Raw genomic sequence first — 15,860 nt, 5'->3', positions numbered from 1 at the left:
CCAATGCTTCCGTGATGAGTGGGACGTGACGTCACGTGCCAGAATGCCGTCACGCTAAGACGGGAGAGGGTTAGAAAGGGTTACAAAAGGGTTACAAAAGCCAGAGAGATGCACAGTCTCTTTCGTGAGTCTTTCCGTCTGCCTCACGGTGGGGTTCCATGGTGTAACGGTCAGCACTCTGGACTCTGAATCCAGCAATCCGAGTTCAAATCTCGGTGGAACCTACAAGAGCTTTTGATCTGAGAACCCAAACCTGCCCTTGACAGCGGCTGCTTGGTTTCAACCTTCTTCTCAGGACACAGGGTTTGGGACCAATCATCGTCCTGTGAAGAACTGCTGGCAGATCCGGGCGTGGTTGAAGTCAGCCCCTGCTGGACAGATGGTTCCACGTGTCCCGCTTTTTTGTGCAAGTGTAACGCTGAAGAATACGCGTTGTTCAGTTATTGCTAAAGGGACATGTAAAACCATGCCCCCTAATAGTGTTACCATGGTGTTGGTGTGGGGACAGTGGGATGGGGGCTGCATTCGCCCATTCTTGTGTGGAGCGGTGCGGGGTGAACCCCCTTCTTGGGAGGTTCGGGATGAATCCCCTTTCATCAAGTTTCAAACACAAATATTCATATTTTTCATTTAATGTTGTTAAGAAGAGCCAAGTTAGCTACTTTAAATGATGTTATTCATCTAGTCTAGGTAACTTCAGTCATTTGAGGAGTGATGCGATGGTTCTGATAGCCGCACGTGTTAGCGACGAGAAACCTAAAACTATACGATCACGACTCATTTTATGTTCTATTGTAAATGTGTTTTTGCTCATTCTTGTTTGGAGCCATGCCGGATGTCCCGAATAGCCACCCGGTCATCTTACTGCAACACACGAATGTCTGACAGAAATAAAGTGTCCTTCAAATCAAGTTCTGTGAGATGCCAGTGAACCACACTAAGCAAAAAGAGCATTTCTCCCCGTCAGGGAATGGAACCCTGGTCTCCCGCGTGACAGGCGGGGATACTGACCACTATACTAACGAGGACACGGTAGTCTGACTTGGAGCGTCGTGCTAGCTCAAGAGGTTACACGCGGCAAAGAGGCCAAATCAACTGAAAGCAAGGCCAACGACGGTCCACGCAAGAGCAGTGCATTGGCCGGGAATCGAACCCTGGTCTCCCGCGTGGCAGGCGAGAATTCTACCACTGAACCACCAATGCTTCCGTGACGAGTGGGACGTGACGTCACGTGCCAGAATGCCGTCACGCTAAGACGGGAGGCGAGAGGGTTGGAAAGGGTTACAAAAGGGTTACAAAAGCCAGAGAGATGCACAGTCTCTTTCGTGAGTCTTTCCGTCTGCCTCACGGTGGGGTTCCATGGTGTAACGAACGGTCAGCACTCTGGACTCTGAATCCAGCAATCCGAGTTCAAATCTCGGTGGAACCTACAAGAGCTTTTGATCTGAGAACCCAAACCCGCCCTTGACAGCGGCTGCTTGGTTTCAACCTTCTTCTCAGGACACAGGGTTTGGGACCAATCATCGTCCTGTGAAGAACTGCTGGCAGATCCGGGCGTGGTTGAAGTCAGCCCCTGCTGGACAGATGGTTCCACGTGTCCCGCTTTTTTGTGCAAGTGTAACGCTGAAGAATACGCGTTGTTCAGTTATTGCTAAAGGGACATGTAAAACCATGCCCCCTAATAGTGTTACCATGGTGTTGGTGTGGGGACAGTGGGATGGGGGCTGCATTCGCCCATTCTTGTGTGGAGCGGTGCGGGGTGAACCCCCTTCTTGGGAGGTTCGGGATGAATCCCCTTTCATCAAGTTTCAAACACAAATATTCATATTTTTCATTTAATGTTGTTAAGAAGAGCCAAGTTAGCTACTTTAAATGATGTTATTCATCTAGTCTAGGTAACTTCAGTCATTTGAGGAGTGATGCGATGGTTCTGATAGCCGCACGTGTTAGCGACGAGAAACCTAAAACTATACGATCACGACTCATTTTCTGTTCTATTGTAAATGTGTTTTTGCTCATTCTTGTTTGGAGCCATGCCGGATGTCCCGAATAGCCACCCGGTCATCTTACTGCAACACACGAATGTCTGACAGAAATAAAGTGTCCTTCAAATCAAGTTCTGTGAGATGCCAGTGAACCACACTAAGCAAAAAGAGCATTTCTCCCCGTCAGGGAATGGAACCCTGGTCTCCCGCGTGACAGGTGGGGATACTGACCACTATACTAACGAGGACACGGTAGTCTGACTTGGAGCGCCGTGCTAGCTCAAGAGGTTACACGCGGCAAAGAGGCCAAATCAACTGAAAGCAAGGCCAACGACGGTCCACGCAAGAGCAGTGCATTGGCCGGGAATCGAACCCTGGCCTCCCGCGTGGCAGGCGAGAATTCTACCACTGAACCACCAATGCTTCCGTGACGAGTGGGACGTGACGTCACGTGCCAGAATGCCGTCACGCTAAGACGGGAGGCGAGAGGGTTGGAAAGGGTTACAAAAGGGTTACAAAAGCCAGAGAGATGCACAGTCTCTTTCGTGAGTCTTTCCGTCTGCCTCACGGTGGGGTTCCATGGTGTAACGAACGGTCAGCACTCTGGACTCTGAATCCAGCAATCCGAGTTCAAATCTCGGTGGAACCTACAAGAGCTTTTGATCTGAGAACCCAAACCCGCCCTTGACAGCGGCTGCTTGGTTTCAACCTTCTTCTCAGGACACAGGGTTTGGGACCAATCATCGTCCTGTGAAGAACTGCTGGCAGATCCGGGCGTGGTTGAAGTCAGCCCCTGCTGGACAGATGGTTCCACGTGTCCCGCTTTTTTGTGCAAGTGTAACGCTGAAGAATACGCGTTGTTCAGTTATTGCTAAAGGGACATGTAAAACCATGCCCCCTAATAGTGTTACCATGGTGTTGGTGTGGGGACAGTGGGATGGGGGCTGCATTCGCCCATTCTTGTGTGGAGCGGTGCGGGGTGAACCCCCTTCTTGGGAGGTTCGGGATGAATCCCCTTTCATCAAGTTTCAAACACAAATATTCGTATTTTTCATTTAATGTTGTTAAGAAGAGCCAAGTTAGCTACTTTAAATGATGTTATTCATCTAGTCTAGGTAACTTCATTCATTTGAGGAGTGATGCGATGGTTCTGATAGCCGCACGTGTTAGCGACGAGAAACCTAAAACTATACGATCACGACTCATTTTCTGTTCTATTGTAAATGTGTTTTTGCTCATTCTTGTTTGGAGCCATGCCGGATGTCCCGAATAGCCACCCGGTCATCTTACTGCAACACACGAATGTCTGACAGAAATAAAGTGTCCTTCAAATCAAGTTCTGTGAGATGCCAGTGAACCACACTAAGCAAAAAGAGCATTTCTCCCCGTCAGGGAATGGAACCCTGGTCTCCCGCGTGACAGGCGGGGATACTGACCACTATACTAACGAGGACACGGTAGTCTGACTTGGAGCGCCGTGCTAGCTCAAGAGGTTACACGCGGCAAAGAGGCCAAATCAACTGAAAGCAAGGCCAACGACGGTCCACGCAAGAGCAGTGCATTGGCCGGGAATCGAACCCTGGCCTCCCGCGTGGCAGGCGAGAATTCTACCACTGAACCACCAATGCTTCCGTGACGAGTGGGACGTGACGTCACGTGCCAGAATGCCGTCACGCTAAGACGGGAGGCGAGAGGGTTAGAAAGGGTTACAAAAGGGTTACAAAAGCCAGAGAGATGCACAGTCTCTTTCGTGAGTCTTTCCGTCTGCCTCACGGTGGGGTTCCATGGTGTAACGAACGGTCAGCACTCTGGACTCTGAATCCAGCAATCCGAGTTCAAATCTCGGTGGAACCTACAAGAGCTTTTGATCTGAGAACCCAAACCCGCCCTTGACAGCGGCTGCTTGGTTTCAACCTTCTTCTCAGGACACAGGGTTTGGGACCAATCATCGTCCTGTGAAGAACTGCTGGCAGATCCGGGCGTGGTTGAAGTCAGCCCCTGCTGGACAGATGGTTCCACGTGTCCCGCTTTTTTGTGCAAGTGTAACGCTGAAGAATACGCGTTGTTCAGTTATTGCTAAAGGGACATGTAAAACCATGCCCCCTAATAGTGTTACCATGGTGTTGGTGTGGGGACAGTGGGATGGGGGCTGCATTCGCCCATTCTTGTGTGGAGCGGTGCGGGGTGAACCCCCTTCTTGGGAGGTTCGGGATGAATCCCCTTTCATCAAGTTTCAAACACAAATATTCGTATTTTTCATTTAATGTTGTTAAGAAGAGCCAAGTTAGCTACTTTAAATGATGTTATTCATCTAGTCTAGGTAACTTCATTCATTTGAGGAGTGATGCGATGGTTCTGATAGCCGCACGTGTTAGCGACGAGAAACCTAAAACTATACGATCACGACTCATTTTCTGTTCTATTGTAAATGTGTTTTTGCTCATTCTTGTTTGGAGCCATGCCGGATGTCCCGAATAGCCACCCGGTCATCTTACTGCAACACACGAATGTCTGACAGAAATAAAGTGTCCTTCAAATCAAGTTCTGTGAGATGCCAGTGAACCACACTAAGCAAAAAGAGCATTTCTCCCCGTCAGGGAATGGAACCCTGGTCTCCCGCGTGACAGGCGGGGATACTGACCACTATACTAACGAGGACACGGTAGTCTGACTTGGAGCGCCGTGCTAGCTCAAGAGGTTACACGCGGCAAAGAGGCCAAATCAACTGAAAGCAAGGCCAACGACGGTCCACGCAAGAGCAGTGCATTGGCCGGGAATCGAACCCTGGCCTCCCGCGTGGCAGGCGAGAATTCTACCACTGAACCACCAATGCTTCCGTGACGAGTGGGACGTGACGTCACGTGCCAGAATGCCGTCACGCTAAGACGGGAGGCGAGAGGGTTAGAAAGGGTTACAAAAGGGTTACAAAAGCCAGAGAGATGCACAGTCTCTTTCGTGAGTCTTTCCGTCTGCCTCACGGTGGGGTTCCATGGTGTAACGAACGGTCAGCACTCTGGACTCTGAATCCAGCAATCCGAGTTCAAATCTCGGTGGAACCTACAAGAGCTTTTGATCTGAGAACCCAAACCCGCCCTTGACAGCGGCTGCTTGGTTTCAACCTTCTTCTCAGGACACAGGGTTTGGGACCAATCATCGTCCTGTGAAGAACTGCTGGCAGATCCGGGCGTGGTTGAAGTCAGCCCCTGCTGGACAGATGGTTCCACGTGTCCCGCTTTTTTGTGCAAGTGTAACGCTGAAGAATACGCGTTGTTCAGTTATTGCTAAAGGGACATGTAAAACCATGCCCCCTAATAGTGTTACCATGGTGTTGGTGTGGGGACAGTGGGATGGGGGCTGCATTCGCCCATTCTTGTGTGGAGCGGTGCGGGGTGAACCCCCTTCTTGGGAGGTTCGGGATGAATCCCCTTTCATCAAGTTTCAAACACAAATATTCGTATTTTTCATTTAATGTTGTTAAGAAGAGCCAAGTTAGCTACTTTAAATGATGTTATTCATCTAGTCTAGGTAACTTCAGTCATTTGAGGAGTGATGCGATGGTTCTGATAGCCGCACGTGTTAGCGACGAGAAACCTAAAACTATACGATCACGACTCATTTTCTGTTCTATTGTAAATGTGTTTTTGCTCATTCTTGTTTGGAGCCATGCCGGATGTCCCGAATAGCCACCCGGTCATCTTACTGCAACACACGAATGTCTGACAGAAATAAAGTGTCCTTCAAATCAAGTTCTGTGAGATGCCAGTGAACCACACTAAGCAAAAAGAGCATTTCTCCCCGTCAGGGAATGGAACCCTGGTCTCCCGCGTGACAGGCGGGGATACTGACCACTATACTAACGAGGACACGGTAGTCTGACTTGGAGCGCCGTGCTAGCTCAAGAGGTTACACGCGGCAAAGAGGCCAAATCAACTGACAGCAAGGCCAACGACGGTCCACGCAAGAGCAGTGCATTGGCCGGGAATCGAACCCGGGCCTCCCGCGTGGCAGGCGAGAATTCTACCACTGAACCACCAATGCTTCCGTGATGAGTGGGACGTGACGTCACGTGCCAGAATGCCGTCACGCTAAGACGGGAGAGGGTTAGAAAGGGTTACAAAAGGGTTACAAAAGCCAGAGAGATGCACAGTCTCTTTCGTGAGTCTTTCCGTCTGACTCACGGTGGGGTTCCATGGTGTAACGGTCAGCACTCTGGACTCTGAATCCAGCAATCCGAGTTCAAATCTCGGTGGAACCTACAAGAGCTTTTGATCTGAGAACCCAAACCTGCCCTTGACAGCGGCTGCTTGGTTTCAACCTTCTTCTCAGGACACAGGGTTTGGGACCAATCATCGTCCTGTGAAGAACTGCTGGCAGATCCGGGCGTGGTTGAAGTCAGCCCCTGCTGGACAGATGGTTCCACGTGTCCCGCTTTTTTGTGCAAGTGTAACGCTGAAGAATACGCGTTGTTCAGTTATTGCTAAAGGGACATGTAAAACCATGCCCCCTAATAGTGTTACCATGGTGTTGGTGTGGGGACAGTGGGATGGGGGCTGCATTCGCCCATTCTTGTGTGGAGCGGTGCGGGGTGAACCCCCTTCTTGGGAGGTTCGGGATGAATCCCCTTTCATCAAGTTTCAAACACAAATATTCATATTTTTCATTTAATGTTGTTAAGAAGAGCCAAGTTAGCTACTTTAAATGATGTTATTCATCTAGTCTAGGTAACTTCAGTCATTTGAGGAGTGATGCGATGGTTCTGATAGCCGCACGTGTTAGCGACGAGAAACCTAAAACTATACGATCACGACTCATTTTCTGTTCTATTGTAAATGTGTTTTTGCTCATTCTTGTTTGGAGCCATGCCGGATGTCCCGAATAGCCACCCGGTCATCTTACTGCAACACACGAATGTCTGACAGAAATAAAGTGTCCTTCAAATCAAGTTCTGTGAGATGCCAGTGAACCACACTAAGCAAAAAGAGCATTTCTCCCCGTCAGGGAATGGAACCCTGGTCTCCCGCGTGACAGGCGGGGATACTGACCACTATACTAACGAGGACACGGTAGTCTGACTTGGAGCGCCGTGCTAGCTCAAGAGGTTACACGCGGCAAAGAGGCCAAATCAACTGAAAGCAAGGCCAACGACGGTCCACGCAAGAGCAGTGCATTGGCCGGGAATCGAACCCGGGCCTCCCGCTTGGCAGGCGAGAATTCTACCACTGAACCACCAATGCTTCCGTGACGAGTGGGACGTGACGTCACGTGCCAGAATGCCGTCACGCTAAGACGGGAGGCGAGAGGGTTGGAAAGGGTTACAAAAGGGTTACAAAAGCCAGAGAGATGCACAGTCTCTTTCGTGAGTCTTTCCGTCTGCCTCACGGTGGGGTTCCATGGTGTAACGGTCAGCACTCTGGACTCTGAATCCAGCAATCCGAGTTCAAATCTCGGTGGAACCTACAAGAGCTTTTGATCTGAGAACCCAAACCCGCCCTTGACAGCGGCTGCTTGGTTTCAACCTTCTTCTCAGGACACAGGGTTTGGGACCAATCATCGTCCTGTGAAGAACTGCTGGCAGATCCGGGCGTGGTTGAAGTCAGCCCCTGCTGGACAGATGGTTCCACGTGTCCCGCTTTTTTGTGCAAGTGTAACGCTGAAGAATACGCGTTGTTCAGTTATTGCTAAAGGGACATGTAAAACCATGCCCCCTAATAGTGTTACCATGGTGTTGGTGTGGGGACAGTGGGATGGGGGCTGCATTCGCCCATTCTTGTGTGGAGCGGTGCGGGGTGAACCCCCTTCTTGGGAGGTTCGGGATGAATCCCCTTTCATCAAGTTTCAAACACAAATATTCATATTTTTCATTTAATGTTGTTAAGAAGAGCCAAGTTAGCTACTTTAAATGATGTTATTCATCTAGTCTAGGTAACTTCAGTCATTTGAGGAGTGATGCGATGGTTCTGATAGCCGCACGTGTTAGCGACGAGAAACCTAAAACCATACGATCACGACTCATTTTCTGTTCTATTGTAAATGTGTTTTTGCTCATTCTTGTTTGGAGCCATGCCGGATGTCCCGAACAGCCACCCGGTCATCTTACTGCAACACACGAATGTCTGACAGAAATAAAGTGTCCTTCAAATCAAGTTCTGTGAGATGCCAGTGAACCACACTAAGCAAAAAGAGCATTTCTCCCCGTCAGGGAATGGAACCCTGGTCTCCCGCGTGACAGGCGGGGATACTGACCACTATACTAACGAGGACACGGTAGTCTGACTTGGAGCGCCGTGCTAGCTCAAGAGGTTACACGCGGCAAAGAGGCCAAATCAACTGAAAGCAAGGCCAACGACGGTCCACGCAAGAGCAGTGCATTGGCCGGGAATCGAACCCGGGCCTCCCGCGTGGCAGGCGAGAATTCTACCACTGAACCACCAATGCTTCCGTGACGAGTGGGACGTGACGTCACGTGCCAGAATGCCGTCACGCTAAGACGGGAGGCGAGAGGGTTGGAAAGGGTTACAAAAGGGTTACAAAAGCCAGAGAGATGCACAGTCTCTTTCGTGAGTCTTTCCGTCTGCCTCACGGTGGGGTTCCATGGTGTAACGGTCAGCACTCTGGACTCTGAATCCAGCAATCCGAGTTCAAATCTCGGTGGAACCTACAAGAGCTTTTGATCTGAGAACCCAAACCCGCCCTTGACAGCGGCTGCTTGGTTTCAACCTTCTTCTCAGGACACAGGGTTTGGGACCAATCATCGTCCTGTGAAGAACTGCTGGCAGATCCGGGCGTGGTTGAAGTCAGCCCCTGCTGGACAGATGGTTCCACGTGTCCCGCTTTTTTGTGCAAGTGTAACGCTGAAGAATACGCGTTGTTCAGTTATTGCTAAAGGGACATGTAAAACCATGCCCCCTAATAGTGTTACCATGGTGTTGGTGTGGGGACAGTGGGATGGGGGCTGCATTCGCCCATTCTTGTGTGGAGCGGTGCGGGGTGAACCCCCTTCTTGGGAGGTTCGGGATGAATCCCCTTTCATCAAGTTTCAAACACAAATATTCATATTTTTCATTTAATGTTGTTAAGAAGAGCCAAGTTAGCTACTTTAAATGATGTTATTCATCTAGTCTAGGTAACTTCAGTCATTTGAGGAGTGATGCGATGGTTCTGATAGCCGCACGTGTTAGCGACGAGAAACCTAAAACCATACGATCACGACTCATTTTCTGTTCTATTGTAAATGTGTTTTTGCTCATTCTTGTTTGGAGCCATGCCGGATGTCCCGAACAGCCACCCGGTCATCTTACTGCAACACACGAATGTCTGACAGAAATAAAGTGTCCTTCAAATCAAGTTCTGTGAGATGCCAGTGAACCACACTAAGCAAAAAGAGCATTTCTCCCCGTCAGGGAATGGAACCCTGGTCTCCCGCGTGACAGGCGGGGATACTGACCACTATACTAACGAGGACACGGTAGTCTGACTTGGAGCGCCGTGCTAGCTCAAGAGGTTACACGCGTCAAAGAGGCCAAATCAACTGAAAGCAAGGCCAACGACGGTCCACGCAAAAGCAGTGCACTGGCCGGGAATCGAACCCGGGCCTCCCGCGTGGCAGGCGAGAATGCTACCACTGAACCACCAATGCTTCCGTGAAGAGTGTGAAGTGACGTCACGTGCCAGAATGCCGTCACGCTAAGACGGGAGGCGAGAGGGTTGGAAAGGGTTACAAAAGGGTTACAAAAGCCAGAGAGATGCACAGTCTCTTTCGTGAGTCTTTCCGTCTGCCTCACGGTGGGGTTCCATGGTGTAACGAACGGTCAGCACTCTGGACTCTGAATCCAGCAATCCGAGTTCAAATCTCGGTGGAACCTACAAGAGCTTTTGATCTGAGAACCCAAACCCGCCCTTGACAGCGGCTGCTTGGTTTCAACCTTCTTCTCAGGACACAGGGTTTGGGACCAATCATCGTCCTGTGAAGAACTGCTGGCAGATCCGGGCGTGGTTGAAGTCAGCCCCTGCTGGACAGATGGTTCCACGTGTCCCGCTTTTTTGTGCAAGTGTAACGCTGAAGAATACGCGTTGTTCAGTTATTGCTAAAGGGACATGTAAAACCATGCCCCCTAATAGTGTTACCATGGTGTTGGTGTGGGGACAGTGGGATGGGGGCTGCATTCGCCCATTCTTGTGTGGAGCGGTGCGGGGTGAACCCCCTTCTTGGGAGGTTCGGGATGAATCCCCTTTCATCAAGTTTCAAACACAAATATTCGTATTTTTCATTTAATGTTGTTAAGAAGAGCCAAGTTAGCTACTTTAAATGATGTTATTCATCTAGTCTAGGTAACTTCAGTCATTTGAGGAGTGATGCGATGGTTCTGATAGCCGCACGTGTTAGCGACGAGAAACCTAAAACCATACGATCACGACTCATTTTCTGTTCTATTGTAAATGGGTTTTTGCTCATTCTTGTTTGGAGCCATGCCGGATGTCCCGAATAGCCACCCGGTCATCTTACTGCAACACACGAATGTCTGACAGAAATAAAGTGTCCTTCAAATCAAGTTCTGTGAGATGCCAGTGAACCACACTAAGCAAAAAGAGCATTTCTCCCCGTCAGGGAATGGAACCCTGGTCTCCCGCGTGACAGGCGGGGATACTGACCACTATACTAACGAGGACACGGTAGTCTGACTTGGAGCGCCGTGCTAGCTCAAGAGGTTACACGCGGCAAAGAGGCCAAATCAACTGAAAGCAAGGCCAACGACGGTCCACGCAAGAGCAGTGCATTGGCCGGGAATCGAACCCTGGCCTCCCGCGTGGCAGGCGAGAATTCTACCACTGAACCACCAATGCTTCCGTGACGAGTGGGACGTGACGTCACGTGCCAGAATGCCGTCACGCTAAGACGGGAGGCGAGAGGGTTGGAAAGGGTTACAAAAGGGTTACAAAAGCCAGAGAGATGCACAGTCTCTTTCGTGAGTCTTTCCGTCTGCCTCACGGTGGGGTTCCATGGTGTAACGAACGGTCAGCACTCTGGACTCTGAATCCAGCAATCCGAGTTCAAATCTCGGTGGAACCTACAAGAGCTTTTGATCTGAGAACCCAAACCCGCCCTTGACAGCGGCTGCTTGGTTTCAACCTTCTTCTCAGGACACAGGGTTTGGGACCAATCATCGTCCTGTGAAGAACTGCTGGCAGATCCGGGCGTGGTTGAAGTCAGCCCCTGCTGGACAGATGGTTCCACGTGTCCCGCTTTTTTGTGCAAGTGTAACGCTGAAGAATACGCGTTGTTCAGTTATTGCTAAAGGGACATGTAAAACCATGCCCCCTAATAGTGTTACCATGGTGTTGGTGTGGGGACAGTGGGATGGGGGCTGCATTCGCCCATTCTTGTGTGGAGCGGTGCGGGGTGAACCCCCTTCTTGGGAGGTTCGGGATGAATCCCCTTTCATCAAGTTTCAAACACAAATATTCGTATTTTTCATTTAATGTTGTTAAGAAGAGCCAAGTTAGCTACTTTAAATGATGTTATTCATCTAGTCTAGGTAACTTCAGTCATTTGAGGAGTGATGCGATGGTTCTGATAGCCGCACGTGTTAGCGACGAGAAACCTAAAACCATACGATCACGACTCATTTTCTGTTCTATTGTAAATGTGTTTTTGCTCATTCTTGTTTGGAGCCATGCCGGATGTCCCGAATAGCCACCCGGTCATCTTACTGCAACACACGAATGTCTGACAGAAATAAAGTGTCCTTCAAATCAAGTTCTGTGAGATGCCAGTGAACCACACTAAGCAAAAAGAGCATTTCTCCCCGTCAGGGAATGGAACCCTGGTCTCCCGCGTGACAGGCGGGGATACTGACCACTATACTAACGAGGACACGGTAGTCTGACTTGGAGCGCCGTGCTAGCTCAAGAGGTTACACGCGGCAAAGAGGCCAAATCAACTGAAAGCAAGGCCAACGACGGTCCACGCAAGAGCAGTGCATTGGCCGGGAATCGAACCCTGGCCTCCCGCGTGGCAGGCGAGAATTCTACCACTGAACCACCAATGCTTCCGTGACGAGTGGGACGTGACGTCACGTGCCAGAATGCCGTCACGCTAAGACGGGAGGCGAGAGGGTTGGAAAGGGTTACAAAAGGGTTACAAAAGCCAGAGAGATGCACAGTCTCTTTCGTGAGTCTTTCCGTCTGCCTCACGGTGGGGTTCCATGGTGTAACGAACGGTCAGCACTCTGGACTCTGAATCCAGCAATCTGAGTTCAAATCTCGGTGGAACCTACAAGAGCTTTTGATCTGAGAACCCAAACCCGCCCTTGACAGCGGCTGCTTGGTTTCAACCTTCTTCTCAGGACACAGGGTTTGGGACCAATCATCGTCCTGTGAAGAACTGCTGGCAGATCCGGGCGTGGTTGAAGTCAGCCCCTGCTGGACAGATGGTTCCACGTGTCCCGCTTTTTTGTGCAAGTGTAACGCTGAAGAATACGCGTTGTTCAGTTATTGCTAAAGGGACATGTAAAACCATGCCCCCTAATAGTGTTACCATGGTGTTGGTGTGGGGACAGTGGGATGGGGGCTGCATTCGCCCATTCTTGTGTGGAGCGGTGCGGGGTGAACCCCCTTCTTGGGAGGTTCGGGATGAATCCCCTTTCATCAAGTTTCAAACACAAATATTCGTATTTTTCATTTAATGTTGTTAAGAAGAGCCAAGTTAGCTACTTTAAATGATGTTATTCATCTAGTCTAGGTAACTTCAGTCATTTGAGGAGTGATGCGATGGTTCTGATAGCCGCACGTGTTAGCGACGAGAAACCTAAAACCATACGATCACGACTCATTTTCTGTTCTATTGTAAATGTGTTTTTGCTCATTCTTGTTTGGAGCCATGCCGGATGTCCCGAATAGCCACCCGGTCATCTTACTGCAACACACGAATGTCTGACAGAAATAAAGTGTCCTTCAAATCAAGTTCTGTGAGATGCCAGTGAACCACACTAAGCAAAAAGAGCATTTCTCCCCGTCAGGGAATGGAACCCTGGTCTCCCGCGTGACAGGCGGGGATACTGACCACTATACTAACGAGGACACGGTAGTCTGACTTGGAGCGCCGTGCTAGCTCAAGAGGTTACACGCGGCAAAGAGGCCAAATCAACTGAAAGCAAGGCCAACGACGGTCCACGCAAGAGCAGTGCATTGGCCGGGAATCGAACCCGGGCCTCCCGCGTGGCAGGCGAGAATTCTACCACTGAACCACCAATGCTTCCGTGACGAGTGGGACGTGACGTCACGTGCCAGAATGCCGTCACGCTAAGACGGGAGGCGAGAGGGTTGGAAAGGGTTACAAAAGGGTTACAAAAGCCAGAGAGATGCACAGTCTCTTTCGTGAGTCTTTCCGTCTGCCTCACGGTGGGGTTCCATGGTGTAACGAACGGTCAGCACTCTGGACTCTGAATCCAGCAATCTGAGTTCAAATCTCGGTGGAACCTACAAGAGCTTTTGATCTGAGAACCCAAACCCGCCCTTGACAGCGGCTGCTTGGTTTCAACCTTCTTCTCAGGACACAGGGTTTGGGACCAATCATCGTCCTGTGAAGAACTGCTGGCAGATCCGGGCGTGGTTGAAGTCAGCCCCTGCTGGACAGATGGTTCCACGTGTCCCGCTTTTTTGTGCAAGTGTAACGCTGAAGAATACGCGTTGTTCAGTTATTGCTAAAGGGACATGTAAAACCATGCCCCCTAATAGTGTTACCATGGTGTTGGTGTGGGGACAGTGGGATGGGGGCTGCATTCGCCCATTCTTGTGTGGAGCGGTGCGGGGTGAACCCCCTTCTTGGGAGGTTCGGGATGAATCCCCTTTCATCAAGTTTCAAACACAAATATTCGTATTTTTCATTTAATGTTGTTAAGAAGAGCCAAGTTAGCTACTTTAAATGATGTTATTCATCTAGTCTAGGTAACTTCAGTCATTTGAGGAGTGATGCGATGGTTCTGATAGCCGCACGTGTTAGCGACGAGAAACCTAAAACCATACGATCACGACTCATTTTCTGTTCTATTGTAAATGTGTTTTTGCTCATTCTTGTTTGGAGCCATGCCGGATGTCCCGAATAGCCACCCGGTCATCTTACTGCAACACACGAATGTCTGACAGAAATAAAGTGTCCTTCAAATCAAGTTCTGTGAGATGCCAGTGAACCACACTAAGCAAAAAGAGCATTTCTCCCCGTCAGGGAATGGAACCCTGGTCTCCCACGTGACAGGCGGGGATACTGACCACTATACTAACGAGGACACGGTAGTCTGACTTGGAGCGCCGTGCTAGCTCAAGAGGTTACACGCGGCAAAGAGGCCAAATCAACTGAAAGCAAGGCCAACGACGGTCCACGCAAGAGCAGTGCATTGGCCGGGAATCGAACCCGGGCCTCCCGCGTGGCAGGCGAGAATTCTACCACTGAACCACCAATGCTTCCGTGACGAGTGGGACGTGACGTCACGTGCCAGAATGCCGTCACGCTAAGACGGGAGGCGAGAGGGTTGGAAAGGGTTACAAAAGGGTTACAAAAGCCAGAGAGATGCACAGTCTCTTTCGTGAGTCTTTCCGTCTGCCTCACGGTGGGGTTCCATGGTGTAACGGTCAGCACTCTGGACTCTGAATCCAGCAATCCGAGTTCAAATCTCGGTGGAACCTACAAGAGCTTTTGATCTGAGAACCCAAACCCGCCCTTGACAGCGGCTGCTTGGTTTCAACCTTCTTCTCAGGACACAGGGTTTGGGACCAATCATCGTCCTGTGAAGAACTGCTGGCAGATCCGGGCGTGGTTGAAGTCAGCCCCTGCTGGACAGATGGTTCCACGTGTCCCGCTTTTTTGTGCAAGTGTAACGCTGAAGAATACGCGTTGTTCAGTTATTGCTAAAGGGACATGTAAAACCATGCCCCCTAATAGTGTTACCATGGTGTTGGTGTGGGGACAGTGGGATGGGGGCTGCATTCGCCCATTCTTGTGTGGAGCGGTGCGGGGTGAACCCCCTTCTTGGGAGGTTCGGGATGAATCCCCTTTCATCAAGTTTCAAACACAAATATTCGTATTTTTCATTTAATGTTGTTAAGAAGAGCCAAGTTAGCTACTTTAAATGATGTTATTCATCTAGTCTAGGTAACTTCAGTCATTTGAGGAGTGATGCGATGGTTCTGATAGCCGCACGTGTTAGCGACGAGAAACCTAAAACCATACGATCACGACTCATTTTCTGTTCTATTGTAAATGTGTTTTTGCTCATTCTTGTTTGGAGCCATGCCGGATGTCCCGAATAGCCACCCGGTCATCTTACTGCAACACACGAATGTCTGACAGAAATAAAGTGTCCTTCAAATCAAGTTCTGTGAGATGCCAGTGAACCACACTAAGCAAAAAGAGCATTTCTCCCCATCAGGGAATGGAACCCTGGTCTCCCGCGTGACAGGCGGGGATACTGACCACTATACTAACGAGGACACGGTAGTCTGACTTGGAGCGCCGTGCTAGCTCAAGAGGTTACACGCGGCAAAGAGGCCAAATCAACTGAAAGCAAGGCCAACGACGGTCCACGCAAGAGCAGTGCATTGGCCGGGAATCGAACCCTGGCCTCCCGCGTGGCAGGCGAGAATTCTACCACTGAACCACCAATGCTTCCGTGACGAGTGGGACGTGACGTCACGTGCCAGAATGCCGTCACGCTAAGACGGGAGGCGAGAGGGTTGGAAAGGGTTACAAAAGGGTTACAAAAGCCAGAGAGATGCACAGTCTCTTTCGTGAGTCTTTCCGTCTGCCTCACGGTGGGGTTCCATGGTGTAACGAACGGTCAGCACTCTGGACTCTGAATCCAGCAATCTGAGTTCAAATCTCGG

The 15,860-nt window shown here is 50.2% G+C and overlaps 6 non-coding genes across 6 annotated transcripts; 5 read left to right on the top strand and 1 right to left on the bottom strand.

Annotated features, from left to right (window-relative positions):
* Positions 1-152: 152 nt before the first annotated feature.
* trnaq-cug (transfer RNA glutamine (anticodon CUG)) lies at positions 153-224 on the top strand. Its single transcript has one exon. It is a non-coding gene; the product is annotated as a tRNA-Gln (tRNA).
* A 5,944-nt stretch (positions 225-6,168) lies between these two features.
* On the top strand, positions 6,169-6,240 carry trnaq-cug (transfer RNA glutamine (anticodon CUG)). The gene has a single exon. It is a non-coding gene; the product is annotated as a tRNA-Gln (tRNA).
* Positions 6,241-7,148: 908 nt separating this feature from the next.
* Positions 7,149-7,219, bottom strand: trnag-gcc (transfer RNA glycine (anticodon GCC)). Its single transcript has one exon. It is a non-coding gene; the product is annotated as a tRNA-Gly (tRNA).
* Positions 7,220-7,369: 150 nt separating this feature from the next.
* On the top strand, positions 7,370-7,441 carry trnaq-cug (transfer RNA glutamine (anticodon CUG)). Its single transcript has one exon. It is a non-coding gene; the product is annotated as a tRNA-Gln (tRNA).
* Positions 7,442-8,570: 1,129 nt separating this feature from the next.
* On the top strand, positions 8,571-8,642 carry trnaq-cug (transfer RNA glutamine (anticodon CUG)). The gene has a single exon. It is a non-coding gene; the product is annotated as a tRNA-Gln (tRNA).
* Positions 8,643-14,591: 5,949 nt separating this feature from the next.
* trnaq-cug (transfer RNA glutamine (anticodon CUG)) lies at positions 14,592-14,663 on the top strand. The gene has a single exon. It is a non-coding gene; the product is annotated as a tRNA-Gln (tRNA).
* The last annotated feature ends 1,197 nt before the right edge of the window (positions 14,664-15,860 follow it).

The sequence above is a fragment of the Osmerus mordax genome, chromosome 11 (assembly GCF_038355195.1).
Source record: "Osmerus mordax isolate fOsmMor3 chromosome 11, fOsmMor3.pri, whole genome shotgun sequence".
Taxonomy (NCBI): Eukaryota; Metazoa; Chordata; class Actinopteri; order Osmeriformes; family Osmeridae; genus Osmerus; species Osmerus mordax.
Note: the sequence above shows the minus strand (reverse complement) of the source record. Positions and strands in the feature narration are given on the sequence as shown.